Source organism: Podarcis bocagei, assembly GCF_964188305.1.
Source record: "Podarcis bocagei genome assembly, chromosome: 6".
Classification (NCBI taxonomy): domain Eukaryota; kingdom Metazoa; phylum Chordata; class Lepidosauria; order Squamata; family Lacertidae; genus Podarcis; species Podarcis bocagei.
In genome coordinates this window covers 92,683,585-92,689,584 of record NC_138130.1, presented here as the reverse complement: position 1 = coordinate 92,689,584, position 6,000 = coordinate 92,683,585, and positions in this window count along the sequence as shown.

Below are 6,000 nucleotides of genomic sequence, written 5' to 3'. Positions count from 1 at the left end.
AAACGGGGGGCGGCCTTTGCGTGGACGCGTGCAGCCCCTAGGTCTGGAGCGGCCCCAACAGCATAGGCTTGGCTTTGCCTTCCCTCAGGTGGGATACCTGGAGGTCTCCGCCTACCTCAGTCAGTTGTCCAATCTCACCTGGGGGAAGCGTTGCCAAGGAGACCAGGCCAGGTAGGGGGAGGGATTACCTGCCCACACAATAGAGGGAGGATCTTACCTAGGAATCCTCACTTGGCTCCAGAGCTTCTCCCACCCTACCCACCCTCAGTTAATGTCTTATTTTGCAGGTTAACTTTTCTTCACAGGTTTTGCAGGTTAACTTTTCTTCAAAGGTATGGGGCGCTGCTACGTTAAGGTCGCTGTTAAAGAGCCGGAAAGGAATTTCCCTGCATTGGCAGATTTCGCCTTTCCTGTAGCAAAACGTCACAACTTTGGCGGTATCAGGCCTTGGGCGGAATCCTTTTGTCCATCTTCCTCTTGCGGCGGCGATACCAGGGTTCCCCGTTAAAGGGGTTTTCTGAAGGGAGGCTTTGGCCGTACACCGAAATGTCGTCATTGCTCTCTCCTGCAGCGGCGGCGTTACGGGGGCGGCCATCTCTGCTTGAACATATGTTCTCCAGAGCCGGCCCATCCCCCCCACACACACACTGGATAACCCTGATGCTCCCTAGGTCCCCGGCTGGGGACCGGGGAGGGAGAATGCCCAATGCCTGAGCCAAGGTCTACCACATTTGAAATTTAATAAAGTTGTGGCCAATTTAATCCCATAGCACGTTGTCTTGAGTCGTTATTCCACTTGACGGGGGGACCGTGCAGGATCTGGGGACTCCGCCTGTCCACGCAATATAGTATCTTATTAATAATCAGATACAGTGGTACCTTAGTTTACAAAGTTAATCTGTTCCAGAAGTCTGTTCTTAAACCAAATCCATTCTTAAACTGAGGCACACTTTCCCTAATGAGGCCACCCGCCACCAGTGCCCTTCCACTGTGCAGTTTCCATTCGTAGACCAAGGTAAAGTTTGCAAACCAGGACACTACTTCCGGTTTTGTGAAGTTCATAAACTGAATCATTCGTAAAAAGGACTGTTCTTAAACCGGGGTACTACTGTATGTTTTAGTATATACAGTGGTGCCTCGCAAGACGAAATTAATTCGTTTCGCAAGTTTTTTCTTCTTGCGAGTTTTTCGTCTTGCGAAGCACGGTTTCCCATAGGAATGCATTGAAAATCAATCAATGCGTTCCTATGGAGACTGTCCGGGGACAGAGGGGAAGCGCCGCTATCCCCGGACCTCTTTTGAAGCAAGGGGTGGAGAGGAGAAGATCGCTTCTCCCCCTTGCCACCCCTTGGTTCAAAAGGGGTCCGGGGAGAGAGGGGAAGGCGCTGCGCCTTCGCCTCTGTCCCCGGAGCTTGCGGGGCTGGCAACGGGGAGAAGCGATCTTCTCCCCGCCGCCCCTTGCTTCAAAAGTGGTCCGGGGACAGCGGGGAAGACGTGCTGCACTTCCCCACTATCCCCGGAGCTTGCGGGGCAAGCTTCGTTTTGCGAAGCAAGCCCATAGGGAAATTTGTCTTGCGAGGCAACTCGAAAACGAAAAAATCTTTCGTTTTGCGAGTTTTTTGTCTCGCGAGGCGTTCGTCTTGCGGGGCACCACTGTATAAGAATCCTACATATAGTAGCATATACAGTGGACGCTCGGGTTGCGAACGTGATCCATGTGGGATGCACATTCACAACCCACAGCTGCACGTCTGCGCACGTTGTAATTTGGCGCTTCTGAGCATGCACAAAGCGCAATTTAGCACTTCTGCGCATGCGCTACTGCTGAAACCCGAAAGTAACCCGTTCCAGTACTTCTGGGTTTCGGCAGTCCACAAGCCGAAAAAACGCAACCAGAAGTGGGTGCAACCCAAGGTATGATTGTATTACACTTTCTTCTTCTTCATTTTCACATTATTTTGTATAACTGAAAAAACTTTATAATAGTAATGATAATAAAAACGAAACTGGAGGTCAGCGCCAGAGTTCCAAGTGGGTTTCTAAGGGGAAAAAACCATTTTCAATTTAGTCTGAAATCCCGTTGGCAGACAGTTCCAATGAGCTCCACCTGGAAAAGAGTAAACATGTTTGGATCTGGTTGCAAAGGAGTCTGTATAGCTTTAATATGGAAATCTTCTGCTGATGGTTAATTCCACATTGAATCCAGCTGAAAACGTTTTGATCCTCAGTCCGCATGCATTCTGCTAGTGCAAACAAAGCCTAGTATTTGTGAGTCATATTGGGGCATGCTCTAGACCAGGAATGGGGGAATGCTGCTGGTTTCCAACTCCCATCAGCCCAAATCATCGTTGCAAAGCGTCAGAGATACTGGGAGATACAGTCTAGCAACACTGAATATCCACAGGTTCCCTGTCTCTTCTGTAAACACATGCACCAAGGCATTGTTCTGGACACTAATGTTAATTTCATGGCAAACATATCTAACCTTTTCACTCAAAGGCAGCATTCTGTGGCTGCTCGCTGTATGTAGAATAATAATAATAATAATAATAATAATAATAATAATAATAATAATAATTTATTTATTTATACCCCACCCATCTGGCTGAGTTTCCCCAGCCACTCTGGGCGGCTCCCAATCAAGTGTTAAAAACAATACAGCATTAAATATTAAAAACTTCCCTAAACAGGGCTGCCTTCAGATGTCTTTTAAAGATAGGATAGCTGCTTATTTCCTTCACATCTGAAGGGAGGGCGTTCCACAGGGCGGGCGCCACCACCGAGAAGGCCCTCTGCCTGGTTCCCTGTAACCTCACTTCTTGCAATGAGGGAGCCGCCGGAAGGCCCTCTGTGCTGGATATCAGTGTCTGGGATAGAATCATAGAATCACAGAATTGTAGAACTGGGTATCATCTCATCCAACCCTCTGCAATACAGGAATATGCAGCTGTCCCATACGGGGATCGAACTTGCAATCTTGCCATTATCAGCGCCACACTGTAACCAACCGAGCTATCCAGGCTGACATTTTGAAAAAAAAAAGGACGGTATGTAAATTGAATAACCAATAATATTCACCCTTCGTCAACCCTCCAGGAACCACACACCCGTGGTGAGTGTGACCATGCCGCACGATCTCTCACACACTCCTATTCTTTGTTAAGGGTGCTGGGAACTGTAGCTGCCTTAGGGGTAAAGAACAATTCCCAGAATTCTTTGGAGCATGTCATGTGCTTTAAGTGTTCTTGAAAGGCATGGTGTATGGCATGGATGCGACCATGGAACAGAAATGGGGGGGGGGGTTTCCCCTCCATCCTTATCCAGATGTACCATGAGTCTAAATGCAATCCTTACATAGAAACACCCCAAAGGTAACCATCCTAAGGAACAGTCCTTGGGTTCGGGCTACATAAACTGCCCCATCCTCAACTGTGAAGAAAGCTTTGATGGCTCTGGTATCATAATTTATCATGTACGACAGACCTTAATTTAATTAATGAGGTTTAAAAGACACAGCTGATTCAAAAACAAATGTACAGTTTTAATGGAACTGTTTTTAATAATTGCATTTTCCTATCCTGTAATGAATGCTACCCACGCAAGCCTAAGCACGGTAGCAGTGTTAAACAAGTAATACATTATTCATAACAACGCCAAATGATAAGCAGTTTAAAAAACCACAAAAAACCCTATTTTTCTTTTTCCGTGTTTAAGTTGCCAGCCTTAGCTCTTTTTGTCCCTGATAGTAACAGCGTCTTATCAAGCACCTACTCTTTAGGATACAGTTCCCACCCAGACGATGTTCACGGTTTGGCCTCGACCAGCTCTGAGGCTGCCGCTGAGAGACTCAAAATTTGCCCAGGGCAGACCCAATACTTTATGATGCAGGGGAAAACCTGCCACAAGAGACGGGGGACAAATGTGATTCTGTTTACGTTGAAAGGTGACCTTACCTAATCTTCACTTTTCAGAACAAGACACAAACAGGAATAAAGCTATCTCTCGAAATTTGCACTTTTCCCAATCTAGCAATGCAGTTCTGTGTGTGTGTGAACATGAGATACAAAAATGCACAGGGTCAGGTCAGTTCATATCGGGAGAGGCAGTCCTTGAGATACTGCGGTTCTGAGCCATTTAAGGTTTTGTGGGCCTAGGACGCTCATACCTACGGGCCCGCCTCTCCTGGTGTGTCCCATGGAAGACCTTACGGTCTTCAAACAAAAACATCTTGGAGGTCCCGGGCCACAGGGAGGTTAGGCTGGCCTCAACCAGAGCCAGGGCTTTTTCGGCTGTGGCTCCGATCTGGTGGAACACTCTGTCACAAGAGACTAGGGCCCTGCAGAACTTGACATCTTTCCGCAGGGCCTGCAAGACAGAGCTGTTTCACCAGGCCTTTGGCCAAGTCACAGTCTGACCCCCTCCTTTGGTAATCCTCACAGAACTCTAGCCCAATGGCTGCCATTAATTTGATTTTGAATTGATTTTAGAATGAATTGATTTTAGAATGCTGTGTTACTTTTGATGTTGTTAGCCGCTCTGAGCCCGGCTTCGGCTGGGGAGGGCGGGATATAAATAAATTGTTGTTGTTGTTGTTATCACCATCATCATCATTATTATCATTATTAAAAACCAGCGCTTTGAATTGGGCCCAGAAACTAATCGGCAGCCCATGCAATCAGGTCAAGATTGGCATTATATGCTCAAGCTGTCTTGCCCTGGCAAACAACCTGGCCACCAAATTCTGCACCAGCTGAAGTTCCCTGACCGTCTTCAGAGGCATTCAACACATTCCAGTGATTGTACTGTCAACCCGCTAGCTTCAAATACTTATTCACTTACACTGTTGAACATTTTCTACCAGCATGATTCCTTTGCGTGCTCTCTGGAGTAAGATCCTGCACCTTTCTTCTCACCATCTGTTCACGGGGAGTCTGCAGGTGGGGCTCCTAGCTGGGACGCCACAACATGTGGCAGCGCATTGGTTCCCAGGAACCCTTGGAAGTTTGACGTGGGTTCCTCAGGGAGATGATCCCTAATAGCTGGCAAGCGTCACTGAAAGGCAGTCCGCCTACTGCTTTTGAGTCTTCCCTGTAGTTTGCAGCCCCAGGGGAGTTTTGGACACATTCCAGAATGCACTCTCAATTCTTCTGGGGCAATACTTATGGGTCCCACACTCTGCATGAAATGACTGTGCATCCTAGAACGGGCTCCGGATTTCTTCCCTGGTTCCCAGGGGTTCCACAGCATGTGTGGCAGAGCTCCAAGCTGGCAGCGATCAATTGATATGGAAAGGTTTCCTTGAAGATGGAAAGTATAAAGAACTCTCTGCATGTGGGGTGCTTCTCAGTTTTTAACTGAGCATATTAATTAAAGAAAGGAAAACAATACAGAAAGAACGGTGTGCAATCTGTTGTTGTTTAGTCGTTTAGTCATGTCCGACTCTTCGTGACCCCATGGACCAGAGCACGCCAGGCCCTCCTGTCTTCCACTGCCTCCTGCAATTTGGCCAAACTCATGCTGGTAGCTTCGAGAACACTGTCCAACCATCTCGTCCTCTGTCCTCCCCTTTTCCTTGTGCCCTCCATCTTTCCCAACATCAGGGTCTTTTCCAGGGAGTCTTCTCTTCTCATGAGGTGGCCAAAGTATTGGAGACTCAGCTTCAGGATCTGTCCTTCCAGTGCAATCTGTAGTTGGGCCAAAAAAATTTCTGAGAAATTTTCTGATATTTTTTCCCTCAACTCATATTCCCTGACTTCCTGACCAAAATATAAAGCTTATTTTTTTCTCTGCCTGTAGCATTTTCTTCTGTGGTGGCTAACATTTCATGCCAGGGCTGGAGGAGAAATTCAGCAAAGTTCCAGAACAATGTGCAAATGGACATACAGCCGTCTTTTGAAATTTGCTCTTCCCTGAATTTTCCAGTGCAGCTCTGCAGTCATGGATTATGTACAAAAATGAATGTAGCAGGGTAAAATCTAGGAGAACCAAGGAGAAATTTGC